This window comes from Protopterus annectens, chromosome 2.part0 (assembly GCF_019279795.1).
Source record: "Protopterus annectens isolate FY-2018-M chromosome 2.part0, PAN1.0, whole genome shotgun sequence".
In the NCBI taxonomy this organism is placed as follows: domain Eukaryota; kingdom Metazoa; phylum Chordata; order Ceratodontiformes; family Protopteridae; genus Protopterus; species Protopterus annectens.
Genome location: NC_056728.1, coordinates 1130831045 through 1130854778, shown reverse-complemented (window position 1 = coordinate 1130854778; position 23734 = coordinate 1130831045). Strand labels below are relative to the sequence as shown.

The 23734-nt window shown below is 43.2% G+C and overlaps 1 protein-coding gene across 3 annotated transcripts in view; it reads left to right on the top strand.

Annotated features, from left to right (window-relative positions):
• The window catches only part of MLLT3 (MLLT3 super elongation complex subunit), a 1902592-nt gene that overhangs the window by 168695 nt on the left and 1710163 nt on the right, over positions 1-23734 (top strand). The gene's annotated exons all lie outside the window — the stretch shown is intronic.

Sequence of the window (23734 nt, the reverse complement as noted above, 5' to 3'; positions counted from 1 at the left end):
TTCTCTGATAGACCCACGCAGCAGCCCTGAAGGGTTGCCCGGCTGTCCGTCTCTGGAGGCAGTCGGGGGGCGGTTTTCGAGGCACCTGACTTCTTGGGAGTCCATAACAACAGACAGTTGGGTGCTTCGTGTCATATCCAGAGGATATTCAATTCCCCTATTCAAGGTTCCCAAATCTCGCAGCCTCCCAGATGTTCCACCCGACCAAGGGAGGCGGCAGCTGTCGAAATCGAACAGCTGCTAGAAAAAAGAGCTATCCAGCGCGTCCCCCGAGATCAAACCGGATTAGGGTTTTACTCCAGGTTCTTTTTGGTGCCAAAGAAAACGGGGGACCTAAGACCAATCTTAGATCTTTCCCAGCTGAACCTGTCAGTAACCAAGCAAAAGTTCCGGATGGTCACCCTGCAATCTATACTTCCCCTCTTGAGGGAAAACGACTGGATGTGCTCCATCGACCTCAAGGACGCGTACTACCACATTCGGATGGACAGACGATCCAGGAGGTTTCTTCGCTTCCGGCTGGGAGCCAGTCATTATCAGTTCAGGGTCCTCCCCTTTGGTCTCACCTCAGCCCCCAGGGTGTTCACCAAGGTGCTAGCAGTGGTAGCGGCCCACCTGAGGCTCCAGGGATTACAGGTCTTTCCGTACCTGGACGACTGGCTCCTGACGGCATCATCAAGGCATCTTCTGTGCTCAGCCAGGGATTACTTTCTCCAACTAGCACCAAGGCTGGGCATCACGATCAACTGGGAGAAATCTTTACTGCACCCCACACAAGTTATAGATTTCATAGGAGGAAGACTAAACACCAGATCAATGCGAGCCTTCCTCACCCCAGACCGAATTGCCAACCTGAAGTGTCATGTGACAGCGATCCTGCAACCATCTCCAACTGCAGCTTCGGTCCTGAGGGCCCTAGGTTCTATGGCGGCAGCTATTCCACTTCTCATTCATGCTCGTTTACGCATGCGGGTTCTTCAATGGACCCTTCAGGTTCAGTGGTCCCCTCTTTGTTCCTCTCTCAACGCTCCGATTGCGGTCAGCAAAGCGTGCAGGGACTCCCTTCTTTGGTGGCTTCTTTCTCTGGAGCCCCTAGCAGGGAGACCTTTTTGTGCTGCATTTCCCCGAGCCACAGTGACCATGGACGCTTCTTGCCTCGGGTGGGGGGGGCATTCTGCGGGAAAGATTTCCAAGGCACATGGAATCCCACAGAGACGTCATTGCATATAAATGTCCTGGAAATGAGGGCGGTGCTCCTAGCGTTACAAGCACTTCACCACGTTCTTCCTTCAGGGACTATTGCGATTCAGACAGACAACATGTCGGTAGTCTGGTATATCAACAAACAGGGAGGAACCAGGTCTTACCCCCTTTGTCGAGAGGCCATGAGAGTCTGGGAATGGGCAATTTCCACCAAACGCTTTCTGGTAGCAATGCACATTCCGGGAAAGTCCAACATCCTTGCGGACAAGCTCAGTCGCACCATCCTTTCTCCACACGAGTGGTCTCTCAATCCTCAAGTAGCGAAGAAGATTTTTGCCGTCTGGGGCAACCCTGTTGCGATCTTTTGCCTCTCCCTCAAATGCCAAATGCGACAATTTCTTCGCTCTGCTTCCCCACCAGGGAGTTCCCGAGATGCTCTGGTGCATGCTTGGCCTCCCGGTCTCCTTTATGCCTACCCTCCACTTCCTCTGATGCAGAGGCTTCTGCAGAAAGCCAACAGTTTGGGGAGCAGAATGATTCTCATTGCCCCGTTCTGGCCTCGACAACCTTGGTTCCCCTTCGTATGGTCTCACAAAATCAATCCACCCTGGATTCTGGATCCAATTTCGGATCTCATCTCCCACCCACTGGGAATTTCGGTTCCCAATCTGCGCACCCTGAAGTTGACAGCTTGGCTGCTCCAGTTCCATCCTTAATTAGGACTCCCGGTATCTCATCACCGGTCAAGGCCATTTTAGTGGCAGCTCATAAACCTTCCACCAGGCAGGTTTATCGGAGTAAATGGAAGAGATTCTCTGTTTGGGCAGTACAGAGAACTTTGGATCCTTTCTCGGCACCTATGTCAGCAGTGATGGATTTTCTAACAGACCTCTTTCATCAAGGGGCTAGTTCTTCCACGATTAAGGTACAATTGGCAGCTATCTCGCATTATCACATTGGTCATGACACAGCTCCCCTTATGACGGCGAAATTATGCAAAACATTTCTCAAAGGAGTTTTTTTGTTGAGGCCTCCAGTCAAGGAGGTTGTACCACCTTGGGACTTGTCTTTAGTTCTGCAAGCCCTTACTGCTCCTCCCTTCGAGCCTGCAGCTTCTACAGATCTAAAGTACCTTTCCTGGAAGACTGCCTTCTTGGTAGCTATCACTTCAGCCAGAAGAGTGTCTGAGCTTCAGGCTCTATGCGTCAAGCCTTACCTTTCTTTCTTCCCTGATAGGGTGTGCCTCAGGACCAATCCTTCTTTTCTTCCGAAGGTCTCTTCTGAATCCAATATTAACCAGTCAATTAATTTACCTGTGTTTTTTCCCAAGTACTCAAACAAAGGAGAATACAAATTGCATTCCTTGGATGTTCATAGACAATTACGTTTTATATTCACAGAACAGCTGGTCACAGGAAATCAGATCAGCTGTTCGTCTCCTTTGCTAAATTTGCTCTGGGTAAAGCAGTATCTAAAGTCACACTATCTAAGCGGATTGCTAATTGTATTCTGCAGGCATATGACACTTCAGGTAGACCTGCTCCTCAGAGGGTTACGGCTCATTCTACTAGGGCAGTTTCCACGTCAGCCGCCTTTAAGTCCCGTGTATCATTGGATGATATCTGCGCGGCAGCTACTTGGGCCTCGCCTCATACTTTTATTTCTCATTATAAGGTGGATGTTGTTTCTAGAGGAAGAGCATCCTTTGGCTCAGCGGTGCTCGGAAACATCCTTCCATGACGGCCGCCCAAGATTCAGGTAGCTAGGGACTCTGTCCCACAGGTTGCAGACGAATGAAGTCTGCCTACTTCAGATTTAGAAGTTATGTAGTCACCATAACGTTCCATCTGAGTAGGTGACTTCATTCGGATGCAACCATCCCCCTGACCTTTATAGAGCGAGTATTTATGCTGTTTTAGTGTACTGTTGTCAGTATTTTGAGGCAAACTCAATCTGAGGTCAGTCAGGGCTTGGCAAGGGGTTATGGGTAAGAGGGAGGAGCTAGGAGCTCGGAGCCTAAGCTTTTGAATTGCCGGCTCGGATCCGAGGTCGGATCCGATACCCACAGGTTGCATCCGAATGAAGTCACCTACTCAGATGGAACGTTATGGTGAGTACATAACTTCTAATTAAGGGAGCATTTCCACTGGGAAAGTCAGGAATTTTCTGAATCTAAAAAGAGGCTTAAGGATTTCCTTTTTCTACCTCAGCATAGGCCTTTGGCTATACCTACTGTACTAGACATTGTTGATGATGTGTTTTCAGAATAAAGCATGGCTCCTAATTCCCTGCCTCCTGTTCCTAGTAAACCCGACAGATACTACAGGGTTCCTGAGTCCCACAAGTTCCTTTTCAAAAATCCTGTTGTGGATCCAGAAACCATTTCTCAGGGGCCTAAGGGCATTAAGGTTTCTACTGCTAAAAATCATACCCCTTTTAACAGAGACTCCAGGGCACTGGATAGATGGGATAAGAAGGTTTATACTTCTGCAACCTTGGCAATCAGGGCTTTAAATTGCCAATTTCATATGCTAAAATATCAACAGCATATTATGGGCCTGCTTAAACAGAAAATGATGCTGATTTCTGACTGTGGAAAATAAAGATTTACAGGATTTATTGCATTCTGCTGAACAAGTTGGAAAACATACTTTGCAATGTGGTTTTGATTCTTTAGAGGCCTCTTGCAGGGCTGCGGTTACTGGGTCTGTGCTTAGAAGGCATGCTTTGCTTAAGGAGCAATCTCTGCCTGATCATGTTAAAGCAAAATTTTTGGATGCTCCTTTAAATCAGGACCACCTGTTTGGCAATAAGGTTGAAGAAGTTCTAAAAAAGATGAAAGATAAAGCTAAATCTATGTAAACTGTAAAAGATTTCTTACAGGTGCAACCTCCAAGATTTAGCAGGCACTGGCCTACTAAGAATTGGTCCTTTCCAGCTCCTTCCAGATACTCTCAAACCAAACCCAGACACACAAAAAGCACCAGGTTTCAGTCCCAAGGGATTTTCAGACCTAAGCAATGAGGGTCATCCAATTCCAAATCTGGAAATAACAAGACACTCCCCTATGGTAAACAGACTCAATGACTTTCCTTTAAAATTGACAAGCACTTACCTTTCAGTCGCCCTTTGGGGGGAAAAATTGCTCTTCATGCAAAAAACTGGGAACTCATAACCCAGGACAAATGGGTTTTAAATATAGTGTCCCAGGGATACAAATTTAATTTTCACACATTGCCAACACCAAACGGGTGGCCAGACCTGCCCCCAAATCAGTGGGCAGAGGTTCAGAAACAAGTACTTTCCCTCCTAAACATGGGGGCTATTCAACTAGTACCAGAAGAGGAAAAGGGATAAGGTTTCTATTCCCAACTTTTCCTGGTACCAAGAAAAGACAAATCTTGGCGTCCAGTTCTCGACCTGTCTACTCTAAACACCTTTCTGGATATTCCAAAATCCAAGATGCTGACTCTTCACCAGTTACTTCCTATGCTAGGCAAAGATGCCTGGTTGGCAACTCTAGATTTAAAAGAAGCTTACCTGCATATCTCAATCAGGGAATCTTGCAGAAGATACCTAAGCTTCAAAGCAGGCTATTTGCATTATCAGTTCTCTGCACTGCCCTTTGGCTTGTCTGCTGCGCCCAGGGTATTCACAAAGTGCCTGGCTCCAGTAATTGCATTTTGCAGACAAAGGAAATGTGTATATATCCATACCTGGACGATTGTCTAATTCAGGCAGAAAACCAGGCCATATTTATAAATCATCTGGTGTTTGTAAAAAGGGTTCAAACTTGTCTAGGGTACACCATAATCGAAAAGATATCACAACTGGTACTCTCTCAACAGATTACATTCCTGGGTGCAAACTTGAATACAACTGCCCAGATGGCTTTCCTCATGCCAGAAAAGCAAATTCATTTGGTAACTTACTTCAAACAAGTGGCCACAAAAACCCTGGTATCTGCAAGACAAGTACTGCAAGCCTTTGGGTTCATGGCCTCCTGCATTCTTCTAATTCCATATGCAAGACTACATATGAGGAAACTTCAGTGGTACTTAAAAAGTTTATGGAGTCAACATTGTCACAGCCTGGAAACAATGATTCCTAACATACCTTGCCAACGCCTGGAGTTGTTATGGTGGGCAGAGGCCTGCCACCAAAACAAGGGACTGCCATTCACACTCCCCCTTTCTGCCCAAATCCTAATTACAGATACATCAGACTATGCATGGGGGGGCTCACCTGGCAGGGAAGTGCATTCAGGGCAAATGGAACCCAAATCAAATGCACCTACATATCATTCAAAAAGAAATGTTAGCTGTACAGAATGCTCTGACAGTCTTCAAGGACTGCATTCATCCAGGACAACTAATGGTAAAGACGGACAACACCACGGTTATGTGTTACATAAACAAGCAGGGAGGTACACATTCCTACCCCCTCTGCAGACTAGCCATGGCATTGTGGAACACTGCCTTGAGCTACCAAGTACAACTACAAGCTCAGTTCCTGCCAGGAAAACTGAATACACTGGCAGACGGACTAAGCAGAAATCTCATGGACCCGCACAAATGGAAACTGGAACCACGGATTTTCAACATATTGACAAGCAAATGGGGGAGCCTCAGACATAGATCTATTTGTCTCCCCCCACAACTACCAGTTGGACAAATGTTGCACAAGGACTCCTCACAAAAAAGCATGGAAAGTGGATGCTCTGTCATTCAGCTGGAAAAACCTATCAGTCTACACCTTTCCCCCTCTGCCTCTGCTCTCCAAAGTTCTAATAAAAGTCAAACAGGGCAAACCAAGAATGATTTTGATTGCTCCAGACTGGCCACGCCAACACTGGTACCCACTCCTGCGCAGTGTGTCACAAATTTCTTCATGGCACCTGCCTCAGACTCTTTCCTTACTGTCTCAGCAGGAGAACCAAATTCTGCACTCTCAGCTCCCAACATTGAACCTTGCAGCTTGGCTAATCACTTAAATTCACCCTTACCATCCCTCAGAAACCTGTGATGGATGTCCTCTTGGAGGCGAGAAGACCTAGTACTAGAAAATCTTATGCTGACAAATGGAAAAGATTCTGTGCTTGGAATCCATCTCAAGGGATGAGCACAGCAGCGCCCAATTTACCCCAGATTTTGCAATACTTAACTGAGATGCTTCACAAGGGCCTGTCTTTTTTTCCTCCATTAAAATCCACGCCTCAGCCATTCATTATAGCACAGAACCTCCCCTCTTTTCTCATCCTCTGCTCAAGCAGTACTTCAGAGGGGCCAAAAACTTGAGACGACCCAGGAGAGCTCCAACTCCTGCCTGGGACCTTAACTTTGTATTGGAGAAACTCGCTCTACCTCCTTTTGAGCCAGTTGCTACTGCAGACTTAAAATTTCTTTCTTGGAAAACAGCCTTCCTTCTAGCAATCATTTCAGCTAGAAGGATATCTGAGTTACAGGCCTTTATGCCAGTGGAGCCTTTCATTATCTTTCATGTGGACAGGGTGTCACTCAAGACCAATCCATCTTTCATGCCCAATGTGGTATCCAGTGTGGCTCTTAATCAGTCCATTCATTTGCCAACCTTCTTTCCCAATCCACAGAACAGAGGGGAATGGATTCTGCATTAATTGGATGTGCACAGACAATTTAGATTCTACTTGGACAGGACTAAACCTTGAAGAAAATCTAAATAACAGCTGGTAGCATTTGCTGCAGGGGCAGAGGGAAAGGCTATTTCAAAACAAACCATTTCTAAATGGATAAGCCATTGCTTTCATTTCTGCTATAAGCACCATGGAAAACCTATCAAACGGGATAAAATCTCATTCCACCAGGGCTGCATCTACTACTGCAGCCTTTCTCAGAGGTGTCCCTGCCAGGGATATTCTAGAAGCTGCTACCTGGAGTTCAGTTCATACTTTCACCAAGCATTATCATTTACCAATTTTCTCTAAATCCAGAGCTGGCTTTGCCACTGCTGTCTTGCAGGGTGTTATAGTTGGTCCTAATGCTGAATAAATCTATCCTCCCAACCATAGCTTTGGGAATCTTCCCAAATGTGTAATGACTGCAACAGTGAAACATGAAGAACACAGTACAGTTGTGTACACTTACCATAAATGTAGGTGTTTGAGTGTATTCACTGTTGCAGTCCTGGTTACCCTCCCTCCAGCCCCTTGTTTTTCTCTTACTATACCTCTGCTTTCTTTTACTGTGCTTAAAAGCCTTTTTGGTGTATTTGCTTTTGGTTGGAGATATACTTTTGTGTTTTTAATTTTATTTTGCTCCCCATTAGGAGGGCACCTGACATTTGGGGCAAAAAAAAACTGATGTAATGGCGTCGGCTGCATGTTTTGTACCCCTGACGACCTGACGTCATGGAAGAAAGGACAGTAACCGATGCAGGACCGAATACTTTGTTAATCAGCCCAACTGAGGGCAACCTGCCAGCAGATTACCCAAATGTAATGACTGCAACAGTGAATACACTCTAACATCTACTTTTATGGTAAGTGTACACAACTGTATTTTCCCTCTTCTTCCCCTGACCAAGGGCTATCACCACAAGTTACCCCCTTCAGTATACCTGCTCACACAGAACAAGGAGACTCTGATACACCCACAGTGGCAATCCATGCACCTCACCCTATGGCTGTTTTCTATTTGGTGTCACAAAAGGCAAGTCAGACCCACTGGAAAGCAATATGCTTCTCATCCTGTTATACCTGTGTGAACTCATGCAGACAAGGTTGTCTAACTCATCTCTGAAGGCGCACCTGTCTGCTATCTCTGCCTGCCTCCCCCTGGATCCACCCCTTGGATCCAGACTCCCAAGCTTTTCCTCAAAGGTGTATTACACTTAAGACCACCCAGGAAATGGTCTTCCCCTTCTGGGACCTAAACTATGTTCTAGAAAAACTCAGCACTAGCCCCCTTTGAGTCAGCAGACAAGAGCATCTTAAAATTTGCACTTGGAAAACTGTATTGCTGGTAGCTCTGATTTTCCCCAGAAGGGTTTCAGAATTGCAAGCTCTTATGGCTTCACCACTTTTCCTAATCTTCCACCTGGACAGGATGACCCTCAGGACAAACCTGTCATTCATTCCCAAAGTAGTGAATGACCTATCCGTGAACCAGCCCATCCACCTGCCCACCTTCTTCCCTAACTCACGGGGATAGTGAGAGAGTGCTACATTCCCTAGATGTCCACAGACAATTTAGGTTTTTATCTTCATAAGACCAAACCCTTTAGGAAATCAGACCAGCTGTTTGACTCCTTCCACCCTAGGGCCTTGGGAAAAGCTGTGAGCAGACCATTTTGGCCTGGATCTCCTGGGCCATTTTCTTCTTCTACCTACACCATGATAAGACCTTGCAGGGCAATGTCAAGGCCCACTCCACCAGAGCAATGGCTTCTACTGGAGCCTTCTTTAAATGTTCAGACACCAACTCCATTCTTGAGGCAGCCACTTGGTCCTCAGTCCACACCTTCACCAAACACTAAAACCTGGACCATGTTTCCAGAGCCAGGGCGGGGTTTGCCAGGGCTACCCTGGAAACTTTATCTAGGCCACCTCCCAATTCTAAGTGAGCTGTTGCACTCGCCCACAAGTAGAATACTGCAACATTGGAATAGAAGGACACAGGAAAGTTGTGTAAACTCTTACCATAACCATAGATCTCCTTCTCTTCCATGCAGCAGTATTCCTTCCCACCCAGCTTCCCCTCTTGTATGACTGCACTTGCTGTCCAGGTTGGTATCGGACAGGCTATTCCCTTACCAGACTGGCTCCGACTGGGGCTTGTACTCTGTTCTGACGGCTGGTGCATGCAGATGTCACTTTATGGCCCATATTCCTGCAGCCATGTCAGATGTCCGACGCACTAAGAGGGACTAAAAATCTTTGGAAACCTGGCCAGACAAACTGGAGAGGAAGAAAGGTAAACTCACAAGTAGAATACTGCAGCATGGAAGAGGACATGCATGGTTATGGTAAGATTTTACACAACTTTCTTTCATCAGTGTGCATATCGTTTTCTCAATTGTTAGTCACTGATATTTTTTTCAATAAATGAATATGTAAAGAATTGTTTCTCTTTTGTTCATGGGGGGGCTGGGGGTGGGGTGACGCACCAGCAGAGTGAAGATAGGCATTTTCCAAATATTTGACGCGCCTAGCCCAAAAGGTTTGCCATCACTGATTTAACATATTTATGCAGCTGGATAATCCTGGTTTTCCTACTAATTATCTTTTACACAGATTTTCAATACTGCATAAGCAGTCGGTATGGCTCAGTTATTTCATTTTCCATTTGGAAATGCAGAAAGGCCAACTGCATTTCACAGCAGTCTTTTTATGTTTTTTAGGAAATATAGTAAGAAAGTGCTTTGTAAAGGCATAAAAAAGCGATCAGTACTTGTTATACATTACTTTGAACTGATCCTTTTGAACAATTTTATTGATTTTGATTATAATGAAAACAATCACATAGACATATATGAGACATTTTACATTATAGGTTTACAAATTGATAACATGTATTTATAACATTTAAATAAGATTGGGGCAGCCGCGGTGGTGCAGCGGTTAGCATTGCCGCCTCACAGCAATAGGTTGTCCGGTTTGATCCTCAGCTGGGGTGTCTTCTGTGTGGAGTCTGCCTGTCCTCCCTGTGGTCGTGTGGGTTTCCTCCTGGTGCTCCGGTTTCCTCAAACATCCTAAAGACATGCTGCAGGTGGGTTGGACACTCTAAATTGGCCCTAGGTGTGAGTGCGTGCATGTGTGTGTCTTCTGTGGAAGGTTGAGCGCTGGGCTGGCAACTCAACACCGTAAAACTCCACTGCCAAGTATGAGCGGACAGGTGATCCGCTGCAGCGACCCCTAACTGGGAAAAGCCGGAAGAAGAAATATGAATACAAGATTAACAAAACCAAACAAACTAAAGTATGCACATAGACATCCAGTATTTATACATTTATATACACTGTAAACTTCATTTTGTAGCTTATTCTCGTGAATGACAAGGAAAGTCAATTACCTTTATGCAATATGATCATTTTTCCCCAATATATTTTGTAGGTTAACCCATAAATGATGTTCATATGTCTTTCTAGATGTTATGGTTCTTATCTGTAAATGGCTGACTTCTTTTAATAAATAAGTAAACTCAGAGAATGTAAGGAAGATGTTTTGAGATCCAGTTTATGATCTTACTAGCCACTTCCAAAATAGTCCATAGAAGTTAGTATTTAGTTTTTCTTACACATTGTGGAACAGGTGTATTAAATATGATTAAAGACTTATTCAATATGAAATCATCTGAAAAAAGTGCTTGTAAAAAAACATTTCTATTACTGCAAAAGATATTTAAGGTTGGACAGTCAAAGAACATATGTGCCCAGTTAATGTCTACACCAGAGTTGCATCTATTACAGATATTCTGTTTTCTATTTATTTTGTCCATTATTTGTGGCGTATAAAAGGATCTATTCATGAATCTCCATGTGTATATCTTCCATTTCAGAGAAAATGATGTTTTCCCAGCTGATTGTAACATATTAACCTTATCTTGCTCACTTGGGGGATTATTAGTAATTAAGCTATAATAGTTCCAGTAGTTATGCATGCTAGAAAATGTTTCTTCTCTCAAAAGTCTATAAATAAAAGGAGAAACTGCCTGAATATGTATGCTGGTGTAATAATGCTGATTGACCTTGGTGTCATGTTTGCTAGTTGGTGAAGCTAATTTCAGTTTATTATCAATATATAGAATGAGTGTTTGTATATCTAACCATGAGGAATTATCTAGTCAATATTCCTGTATAATGTGATCGACTGAACTAGTCTTGTATTCAGAGGTTAGCTGGAACCATTATTTGAGTTCATTGTTTTTAAGTAAAATAATGTTAATGTCTGAGGTAACAAAAGTCTCTTGTGTGTATGCTATAGGAAATAACCAAAGTAATCTTTATATTTAATATGTTTATGTATAAAATTTCTAAAGTTAATTATATTAGTATGTCTGTAACTGGCGGTGTGATAAGGATTAGTATGTGTGATGAAATATTCTTTTAAGATCCATATAAAAGGTGTATTTATGATCTCTAATTGATATGTTCGATGGTCTCGTTATAAGTTCCATGGCTGATACTTCCATAAAGATTTCCATTTAGCTAAATAGGTTATATCTAAGAGCTGTGGAATTGATCTGATTATAGCGGAAATCGAATAAAGATTTAGATCTGGAAATGATCTGGAAATGCAATTCCGCCATTCTTCCAGCTGTTAGTATGTTGATTGTAATCTCGTTTTTTTTTGTGACCTAAAGAATCTTATTTATTTATAAACCTTTTTGAGGGTAAAATTTGAATGGATTGTATTATGTATAGGATTTTAGGTAGAATTATCATTTTTATAATGGTTAGTCTTTCTTCGGTAGTAAATATTATTGTGTTCCATTTTGAAAATAGTTCTTGAATATTTTGTAAACCTTTGTTATAGTTTAATTGTATTATTGATTTTATATCTTTGGCAAGAATAACTCCAAGATAAGTAATTTGATCTATATTAGCAACATGATATGCATCATTTCCCATCATCCTTTTTTAATTTTTTTATTATTAGAATATATGGGTAAAATTTTTGTTTTATTGTCATTAAATGATAGGGCGGACATCATTTGAAAAGTTTTAATCGATTCATATAATGACATGAATGAGGAGTAATTTCCTTTTGTGGTGATGAGAATATCATCTGCAAACAGTTAAATTTTGGCTATAATGTCTTTATCCATTTCCAAACCCTCTATACTTTTATTGTTTCTTATTTCATTTGCCCAGGGTTCCATGATCAAAGTAAACAGTAGTGGGGAGAGTGGACATCCTAGTTTGGTGACTTTTGTGATAGGTATTTTGTTGGAGATATATGACCCTATTTTGATATATGCATAAGTTTCTTCATATAAATGTTTTAGAAGATTAATAAAATTATGTGAAAAATGTAAGCATTCCAAAAGAATAAATGGATAGATCCAGTTAATAGAATCAAAGGCCGCATTAATATCAAGACTAATTAATGATAATTTCCTTTTCTTCTTTTGTGAGAAGTCAATAATAGCTAGGGTTCGTTTTATATTATCAAATGTATTTTTGTTATTTATAAATCCTGTCTGGTCTTCATCAATTAAGTGGGGTAAGAATTTCTTTAATTTTTCTGAGAATATATTCATAAACCTCTTATAATCGATATTCAGTAAAGATATTTATCTGTATGAGAAACAGTATTTTGGACCTTTGTTTGATTTTAAATAGGGGATATAAATGTATATTTCCAGGATGGGGGTGTAATATCATTTTGAGCCGTATTATATACTTTATGTAGTAAGGAAAAAGCCATTTTGGACATTATCTTATATATTTCAGGGATAATTCCATCATTCCCGGTGCTTTATTAAGTTTAAGCTTACTTAATGAACTGTTCCTTTTGAGAGCTTCTGACTGTGGATCATTTTCTTTTCTGCGTTTGGAGTAATCACTTTACCTAAGTGTGTAGAACCCAATAATAGTTTGAAATCACATGGATTAATACAGTTAATTGGCTTATTTTATTCACTATTTAAACTGTTACCTTTAAAAAAAAAAGTTATGATTATTTCTTAAGCAAAACAAAGCATTGGGTGCTTGCTTTAGTCCTTTGTGCTTAATACACAACAGAAGTCGAGCTCTTTTAAATTCAGTTGAAAACCTGAGCCATTGTAAACTGGTGATGAATGGGAGGTTTAACAATTGCACTCGCTACCTGTTGGTCCATTTGTTCCTCTTCACAAAGATGAGTCTGCTACGAAAGGATATCCTTCAGGCAGCCATTAAGAGCAGTTTGAGGTTTATTTATTTCTAGTTTTTGCCTTATAACCCACAACACACACTTCCAGTCTGCATGGGTGAAGTAAGTTGCTTTCAGGTTTATATATAGTTTTTCCACTTCTGCAAGGGCTTATGCCAATAAGTAAGCTCATTCCGTGTTGTAAGGCACTGCAGACTGTCCTCCCCATCACCATCTGTGGCTACTGTCTTTGCATTTGTGGCCCTTAGAGCATGTGTACCTTTCTCCTTCCTTGAGAGAGGCAAAAAGACTTTGCCCCCTCACTCTTGTCTCATCTCTTTTCAGCCTCTCCAGTAGCAGAGTGATTAACTGAACTACAGTAATTTGGGTGGTAGTAAGGGCTTCATCTCTCTATACTATAGAGCTTGGGTACCTGTCAAGTTCTGCTGCTAGAATGTGGTTTTAAATTTTTACAGGAGATTTGCTAGCATGATATTTAAAGATCAGAAGAAATTGGAATTCAGTCGGAGTTTGAGTTAAGAGTGGGTGACTACTGCAGTTGGTAGGTATATTCTCCACCTCCGTCCACCTAATCCCATGTATTTTCCAAAAGAGTAGCTACTTAACAGCTGTGCAGTTTAGGTAAAATGCTGTGTTCCTTAATATCAGAGGCTGCTGAACTGATGTCACCACCTTAATCAATACATTCTACAAAGAGCATTCACCTTGTTTAATGTGCCCCATACCTGTTGTGCAAATGTATTCTGGGCAACACGCATAAGCTACCAAGTGTGCATTCATGTCAATTTTGAAACTGTTATACTGAGATTAACCATAGGGCAGCAAAGTGTGACTATAAACGAGTACTCCATTTTGGTACTGTACTAAGGTCTCGAGTACTTTCTGGGGAGATTGTGTTGGGGTTGGAAGGTTGGCAGTTTATTAGAGATGCCCTCAAGCTAGCATGAGGGAGGGGTTCTTGTCGTCACACTTGGTAGTAAAATGTTGGCCACTATTACCATTTATTTATGTGGATAACTAATAGCAGATTTAGTAGACACGGAGAAAAGGTTCAGAGTCTAACCCCAGTATTGTGAAAGAACTAAAGAGAGAGCAGGTAGTACAGCTGAAATGTTTAAAAAAATTATGGGAAGAAAGTTGGTCTTCAGTTAAGCAAATGTAGACTTCAGTGATTGGGATGAGGATTTTATACCTCTCAATGTACAGATTTTTGCAGAATGTCCAGATTTTCACCTCATATTTTTTGTCTGTCTCTCATAAAATTGTGGATGTCCTTCAAGGATGCATCTGCAGTCCTAACATATGGGTTGTCCTGCCTCAGGCAGCCCTTCGGTCGGCCGGATTCCAAAGTCTAGGTCTGGCCTCGGCTGATGTTGCACTTCACCCGACGTCATAGCTGCTGTGGTATAAAGGCATCAGCCGACGCCATTTTCCTCAGTCTTTCTTGCCGCGCGGTGCCCGAAGCAGAAGCTGTTCGCAAGTGCCGGTCGGTCAGATCCAGAGATTTCTACTACCGAAGACTTCTAAAAAAGCTAAGTACCCCGTTGGGGACTCTTTCTTGCCTCAGCCGATGTCAGACAAAGTAAATAATTGTTTAACTTGTGGGAAACAAATACCTCATAAGGATTTCCACTCTTACTGTCTTCCTTGTTTAGGCCCGGACCACGACGTATCAGCTTGTTTAGCCTGTGCTTCCTTCAACCGACGGACGCTTAGACGTCGGTCGGAGTTTGCAGAGGAGTTTTTTGGTCCCGCATTTGCATACAAAATGCCGTCGGAGACTCCGACTACACAATTAGCTAAAAAGCGCAAGGAAAAGGACCGACACTCGCGGTCCGCGGTTTCGGCTGAAACCACGGTTAGGCCAACCGCGAGTGTCTCGGTTTCGGCTGAAACAGAGTCCTCGGTTCTTACTTCGGCCGAAAGCATGCCTCCGATAGCCGAGGCCTCACAAAGCATGGCTGAATCTGCTACTGAAATTACCCCTACAGAAGCAGGCACCCAGGATTTGTCAGATACTATTCCTTTAGACATATCTACCCCTGCACGTGGGGCTGCTAGACCCCCTGCATCTATGTCTATCAAGGCTTTCTCCAGGGCTAAAGCAGCTAAATCTTCTAAGGCCTTACCTGCTAAAACTCCCTCACACAGGCCTACCTCTAGTTCCCAAATGCTCAGCCTGGCTGAGGATCTCATTTCTTTGATCAGGGGATCCCAACCTCACCCAGACAGGGCCTCTCAACCCCTTCCAGATAAGAGGCCTAGGACTGAACCCCCGGAACCTGTTTCTTCAGACTATTCCTCGGATGACTCAGATATTTCAGACCCTCAGGAAGGCCCATATTCTCCTTATGAGGATTCTGATGCAGAAGACTCCATTCCTTCTGCTTCTCCTCCTGAAGAATTTTCTTTTGGGGAAACCTTACATGCTATGAGGGAGCACTTCCAATGGCAGGGCCAGGATTTTTCAGATTCAAGGAAAAGGCTAAGGACTTTTTTACACTTACCACAGCATAGGCCTTTAGCCATTCCTCCAGTACTAACAGTTGTTGATGATGCATATAATGATGCCTGTACTGCCCCTGATTCTCTTCCTCCGGCCCCTGCCAAGCCTGACAGATATTACAGGGTCCCAGAAACACACTACCATTTGTATAAGGCTCCTGTTGCAGATCCTGAAACCATTTCACAGGGCCCTAAAGCTGTGGCAGCTGCCTCTGCCAAAAACCATCTCCCCTCTGAAAGGGAATCTAGAGCATTAGAGAGATGGGGTAAAAAGGTTTATACTTCTGCTACTCTTTCGGCCAGGGCCTTAAACTGTCAATTTCACATGATTCAGTACCAGGAATTTTTGTTAGACCAGCTAAATAAAAAACTGTCCTCTCCTGAACCTATAGACCGCAAGTCCCTTCAGGATTTGGTACATAACTCTCAGCAGGTCAGTAACCATTTCTTAAAATGTGGCTATGATGCACTGGAGGCTTCCTTTAGATCAGCTATGACTGGAACAGTGATTCGAAGGCATGCCTGGTTAAAAGAACAATCCTTACCAGACCATGTTAAGTCAAAACTCCTAGATGCTCCCATGGAGAAACAAAGTTTGTTTGGCTCCCCTGCACAGGAGGTTCTAAAGAAGGTGGAAGAAGTAGCAAAATCTGTCCAAACAGTCAAGGATTTCTTACAGGTCCAACCTCCGAGGTTTAGCAGAAATTGGCCTTCGAAGAATTGGTCCTTTCCAGACACTTCCAGAGCACAGAGAGGCAGAAATAGACGCCCAAGAGGCAGAGGTCAATCCAGGGGTGCCTACAGGGGACGTCAGTGGCAACCTACCAACCAGAGAAGTACTGCCACAGATTCAACTACAACCACTTCCACAGGACAGACACAATGACTTGGCTCTGATTCCGCCTACCAGGGAACAACTGGAAGCACCCTTGGGCGGAAAACTAGCCTTATTTTCCGACAACTGGCATTACATTACAGGAGACAAATGGACTTTACAAACAATAGACAAAGGCTACAGGTTTCACTTCCACACTCTACCAAAAAAGAGAGGAATGCCAAACCTACCACCAAGCCAAAAAACAGGCGCTCTAAGACAAATCAACAACTTACTAAGGATGAGAGCTATAGAAAAGGTACCGCCTATGGAACAAGGCCAAGGATTTTACTCCAGGCTTTTCCTTGTACCAAGAAAAGAAAATCAATGGAGACCTATTCTCGACTTGTCCGCTCTGAACACATACCTTATTGTTCCAAAATTCAAAATGCTGACCCTCCAGCAACTTCTTCCCATGCTGGGCAAGGAGTCTTGGCTGGTGACTCTAGATCTCAAGGAGGCATACCTGCATGTCCCTATACGACCAGATTGCAGAAGACACCTCAGATTTCTTGCAGGATCAGAGCATTATCAATTCTCAGCATTGCCCTTTGGCTTATCTACTGCGCCCAGAGTATTCACGAAATGCCTGGCATCAGTAATTGCTCATTGCAGGCTTCAGGGCATTCAAATTTACCCATACCTGGACGACTGCCTAATACAAGCGGACAACAAGGCAAAATTAACAAAAGATTTGGAAAAGGTCATATAACTGTTGCAAGCCTTGGGATACACAGTCAACATGCAAAAGTCAAGACTAGTACCATCCCAAAGGATAACATTCTTGGGTGCAGAACTGGATACATCAACTCAGATGGCTTTTCTCACAGAAGAAAAACAAAAACAACTACCAGTCTATTTCATGACATTAACAACACAAACTCAGCTTACTGCAAGGAAAGTCCTGCAAGCCCTGGGTTACATGGCATCCTGCATAATATTGATTCCATGCCAGGCTGCATATGAGAAAGTTGCAATGGTACCTAAGGAATGTATGGTCTCAACACAAGCACAGTCTAGAAGCCCAGATTCCAATAATTCCATGCCTGAAGCAAGAATTCCTGTGGTGGGCTCAGGCCTGTCAGTTGAACAGAAGACTGCCTTTCCACAAACCTCATCCAAGCCAGACCATCACCACGGACGCCTCAGACCTAGGCTGGGGGGCACACATGGTGGACAAGTGCATACAAGGCCTATGGACCCAAGACCAGCTGAATCTACATATAAATCTAAAGGAGATGCTGGCAGTGAAACATGCAATCCAGGCATTCCGACCATTCCTTCAACAAAGTCACCTGCTGATAAGGACGGACAATACCACAGTCATGTGGTACATCAACAAACAGGGAGGTACACACTCATATCCACTATGCCGGATGGCAATGGACCTGTGGAATGTGGCCCTGAGTCTCAACATTCAACTTCAGGCCAGATTTGTACCAGGAAAAGAAAATTCACTAGCAGACACCTTAAGCAGAACTACCACGGATGCTCACGAATGGATGCTGCATCCAGATATCTTCAAAACCATAACAAAGAAATGGGGACTACCAGAGATAGACCTGTTCGCCTCCCCACACAACCACCAATTGAAGAAATTCTGCACAAGAGCATACCACCCACTTGCTTGGAGGGTGGACTCCCTTTCCTTCAGCTGGAAAAACCTGACAGCATATGCATTCCCACCTCTTCCTTTGATGTACAAAGTCCTACTGAAGATCAAAGAGGATCAGCCAAGGGTAATCCTGATAGCTCCAGACTGGCCGAGGCAACATTGGTACCCGCTACTGAGAAGCATGGCTCGGACACACGCATGTCCTCTACCTCTATGTCCCTTACTTCTAACACAGAACAACTACAAGATCCTACATCCAAACTTGAAAACACTGCAGCTAGCTGCTTGGAATATTGCATAAAACAAAATAACCCAGATTTATCTCAGAGGGTTAAGGACATTATCTTGGAGGCTCGCAGACCCTCCACAAGGAAAACTTATTCGGCCAAATGGAAAAGATACCTCATTTGGAGTGCAGCAAAGGGAGAAAATGTCTCATTGGCAAACATAGCACACATCCTGGAATACTTAGCAAAGCTGTTCCACAATGGCCTGTCCTACTCCTCCATTAAGATTCATGCATCAGCAATTTCAGCAGAATACAACATGGATCCTTCCTGTCTTCTCTCATCCTATACTCAGGCAGTTCTTGAGAGGAATAAAAAATGTAAAGCCTCCAAGGAAACCACCTTTACCTACATGGGATCTCAACTTTGTGCTGGAAAAGTTAACACTTCCCCCTTTTGAACCAGCAGCAACAGCAGATTTACAGTTCTTGTCTTGGAAAACTGCTTTCCTGCTAGCAATCACTTCAACAAGAAGGGTATCTGAATTACAGACATTAATGGCAGTACAGCCCTTCCTTATCTTCCATCAGGATAGAGTGTCTCTGAGAACCAACCCTACCTTTATGCCAAAAGTGGTCTCCAGAGTATCATTGAACCAAGCGATTCATTTACCTACATTCTTCCCCAACCCACAGAACAGGGGGGAAAGACTGCTACATACCTTGGATGTGCACAGACAGTTACGCTACTATCTGGACAGAACTAAGACCAACAGAAAAACTGACCAACTTCTGGTAGCATATGCAACAGGAATGCAAGGAAAAGCAATTTCAAAACAGACAATCTCAGAATGGATAGGAAATTGCATTCGATTTTGCTACTCTTTTCATGGAAAGACAACTCCAGAAAATATCAGACCTCATTCCACAAGAGCTACAGCCACCACTACAGCTTTCCTACGAGGAGTGGCTAACAAAGACATTTTAGAAGCTGTTACTTGGAGCTCCGTGCATACATTTGCCAAGCATTATAACCTTCCTTTATACTCCAGATCCCGAGCAGGTTTTGCAACTGCTGTGTTGCAAGGGATCTTGACTACACCATCTTTATCTTAGTGCCTCCTCCCCCAGTTAGGCTATGGTATTCTACCCATATGTTAGGACTGCAGATGCATCCTTGAAGGACATAGTACAGTTTTGTACCTACAGTAAATGTAGATGTCCGATAGGTATGCATCTGCAGTCAGGATTACCCATCCTCCTTCCCCTCTGTGGGATTCCTAGGGTACTTACCCCTCTTTTAGCTAGCTGGGGGAATTTATTATGGTGTATTTGTTTTGTATATATGTATATATATTTTTTGCTCTCTACTGTTTGGAATTATTTGCATTTATCCAAATTTAGCCTTCCTAGAGGGCACCTGGCATCTGGGGCAAGAAACACTGAGGAAAATGGCGTCGGCTGATGCCTTTATACCACAGCAGCTATGACGTCGGGTGAAGTGCGACATCAGCCAAGGCCAGACCCAGACTTTGGAATCCGGCCGACCGAAGGGCTGCCTGAGGCAGGACAACCCATATGTTAGGACTGCAGATGCATACCTATCGGACATCTACATTTATGGTAGGTACAAAACTGTACTTTTTCTGGCAAGTCAGAGGGTTAAAGTCGGAAAATAATCACAGACATTTGAGTTTCAGACTTCATGCCCTTCAGAAAATTCATGCTAATGCAAACCTCTGTTATTCTGTCAACTTACTAAGTTTGTAAAAGCAATATTTAAAAAGTGCCCGTTTTTATGGAGTTGTCCAGAAAAATATATATATATATCTATATATATATATATATATATATATATATATATTACTTTGGTATGAAGGATTTGCATTTTAAAGATTTTTTTTTTTTATTTTTATTTTACATTTGTTGACTGGGATTGTCCGACTGAGCTGAAGAGCCCTTTTTCAGCGGAGGCCTGGGGAGAAAAGTTACAACATATTATACAATTTTCTTTATAAGTTACCATTAAACGTCAAGTGTTACAGGATTATTTCAAGGCATTAAGTAGCAATACAATGTTATACAGTGTCAATAATCAGGAGTATAGTATAACTATTTCAAGATGTATAAAAAGAAGTATGCCATTAGAGTATAGTTTTTGGGATAAGTGGTTAAAAAAAAAGTTTTATCATGATGTAGTTGCATGAAGGCAAGACAATTACAGTAGAATGTTCTCTGAGGCAATTTGCTTAATAGATTTTAGAAGATGGTAGAAGGAGTAGTCAAGGAAAATTAGAGAGAGCTAGTAAAAAGAGGTGGGTTAAGGGAAGAAAGTAGATTAAGGTATGAGAAGTAGGGGATGTTAAGGAGGGAGACTGCAGTGGCAGGACCAGTGACTTTTAAAGTGCTCTTTGGTGGCTGACTTAAATTGTTTAGGATGTGTAAGGGTCCTGATTTCTAGTGGGAGCCTGTTCCAGGCAACAGTGCGGGGATAGCTGTACATGTTGCGTCCAAATTTAGACTTTGGTTTGTAGATTTGTAGTAGGTCTTGGTTAGAGCTTCGGAGAGGTCTGGAGGGAGAATAATGGGAGATGTGTTGCAGCATTATATATTGTGTATTGTACATGGGGAGGGGACTATAGAAGAAGCCCTTTTAGACTTGAACAAGTTTTCTTGCTCTGCATGTTAATGAGCTAATTAACAACTATGGGCTGGATTTCAGCATGTTTAAATAGCAGATTGACTGGTAAACAGGAATGAAGAGAGCCAGTATAAATGGACTGCACTTTGAAGAAAGAGAGAGCACAATGGTGAAATTCAGGGATGTTCTTCGTGTTTCACTGTTGCAGTTGTCACACTTGGGTTATCTGCCTGCAGGTAGCCCTCAGTCAGCCCAAATAGCAGAGTCTTGGGATTTCTGCATTGGATGCCGTTGCCTCTTCCATGACGTCAGGTTGTCAGGGGTATAAAACCTGCAGCCGACACCATTACATCAGCTTTTCTTGCCGTGCGTGAGCCCAAAGCAGTTATCAAGTGCTGGTCGGCCACTACCTGAAATTTTCGTTTTTCGAGTTTCAAGCCTGAAGTCTTCTAAAGCTAAGTACCCTGTTGGGGATTCTTTTTTCTTGCTCTAAACGATGTCAGAAAAAGTTTACAATTGTCTTGCCTGTGGAAAGCAAATACCTCGGAGATTTTCATTTTACTGCGTCACCTGTACAGGCACAGACCACGACATTCTTCTCTGTCGGTTTTGTGCCTTGTTTAACGCCTGAACTTTTCTTTGTTGCACTAAATTCTTTCGGTCTCATTCTCTGTATTCCAAAATGGCTTTGGTAAGCCATCCAACTACCGATCTTCCGAAAAAATGTAAGGACAAAGAGACAGATTGCATAGGTCCAAAACTGCCGACGACGCTTCCGTTAAGCTAGTCGCCAGTCCGCCGATACTCAGTGAAGCACCTTCGCAGCCCCTGATACCCACTTCTACAGATTCACAGGCCTCTGCTGAGACCCATTCAGAGTACGGTATGCCATCAGATGGTGCTTCAAATATGGAACCTGCAGATGTCTCTACCTTAGATGGGTCCGGAGCCACTGTGCAGGCACCGGCTTCTGAGGGTGTATTTCAACCTTCCGATGTTTGTATTAAACCAGCTACTTCATTTCAGACAAAAACAACCGAGTTTTACAGGCCCAGAGTTGGCAGTACGCCTAGAAAACAGATGACCAAAGTGCATGTTCAAGCTACCATGCCACAGAAACAAATGCTTAGAATGGCTGAAGACCTTATAACTATAATTAGGGGAAGCCAGCCTTCCCCCCTAAAAGACAAAGAATTGATTTCCCTTCTGATTCAACAGACCATGAGTCCAATGATTCTGATCCCTCTGATTACCAGGACATACCCTTATCTACCTATGAAGATTCAGATGCAGAGGATTCCATTCCCTCTGCCTCCTCTCAAGAGGAGTTTTCTTTTGGTGAAACCTTGCATACCTTAAGAGAGCATTTATGCTGGGAAAGCCAGGACTATCAACAGTCCATAAAGAGACTCCGAATTTTTAGACTTGCCTCAACACAGGTACTACAGGGTACCTGACTCTCACAAATTTCTCTTTAAGATTTCCACTGCAGATCCCAGGGACCTAAAGGTATTAAGGCTACTACAGCCAAAAATCCTACCCCTTCGGACAGGGATTCAAGGGCTTTAGACAGATGGGGCAAGAAGGTATATACCTCTGCAATTCTTGCCATCAGGGCTTTAAATTGCCAGATGTTCTTAGTGTTTCACTGTTGCAGTCATCACATTTGGGTTATCTGTTTGCAGTAACCCTCAGTCAGCCTGATTATCAAAGTCTTGGGTCCTGCGTCGGATGCTGTCTCATCTTCCATGATGTCAGGTAGTCAAGGGTATAAAGCATGCAGCCGACGCCATTATATCAGTCTTTCTTGCCGTGCGGTGCCAGAGGCAAAAGCAGTTTGCAAGTGCCGGTCAGCCAACTCCTGAAATTTTCGTCTTCGAGTTTCACAGCCGAAGTCTTTGACTAAAGCTAAGTACCCCATTGGGGAAACTTTTTCTTGCTCTAAACCAATGTCAGTAAAAGTCATTAATTGTATTTCTTGTGGAAAGCAAATACCTCATAAAGATTTTCATTCGTGCTGTATTCCTTACCTAGGCCCTGACCACGACGTACCTCACTTTCGGTTTTGTGCCTTATTTAAACCATGAACTGTTCGTCGTTGGTATATTTTCACTCCTAAATATTTTGGTACTCGGTTCAGTTATCCAGATATGTCTTCGGTAAGCCACCCAACTACCGACATTCCAAAAAATGCAAAGATAAAACAGAGACAGGCCACCTAGGTCCAAAGCTGCCAACGACGCTTCTAAGCTAGTCGCCAGTTCGCCGGTATTCAGTGAGGCGCTTTCACAGCCCCTGATACCCGCTGCTTCAGATTCGCAGGCCTCTACTGAGACCCATTCGGAGTCTGGTATGCCGCAAGATGCTTCAACTGTGGAACCTGTGGATGTCTCTACCTTGGATGGGTCTGGAGCCGCTGTGCAGGCACTGGCTTCTGATGGTGTATTCAGGCCTACTGACATGCATATTAAACCAACGCCATCTTCTTCTTCAAGGCCTAAAACTCGAACCATGCCTAGGAAACAGATGCCCAGACTGTATGTTCAGGCCTCTGCCTAAAAACAAATGGTAAGAATATCTGAAGACCTTATTAATTCAATCAGGGGAAGCCAACCTTCCCCATCTTAAGATGCGTAGGACTGAATTTGCTTATGATACTTCTGACCAGGATTCTGAAATTTGTCTCCTCTGATGACCAGGATTTACCCTTATCCACCTATGAGGATTCTGATGCAGAGGACTCTATATTCCCTCTGCTTCTCCCCCAGAGGATTTTTCTTTTGGTGAAACCTTGCATACTCTTAGGGAGCATTTTCATT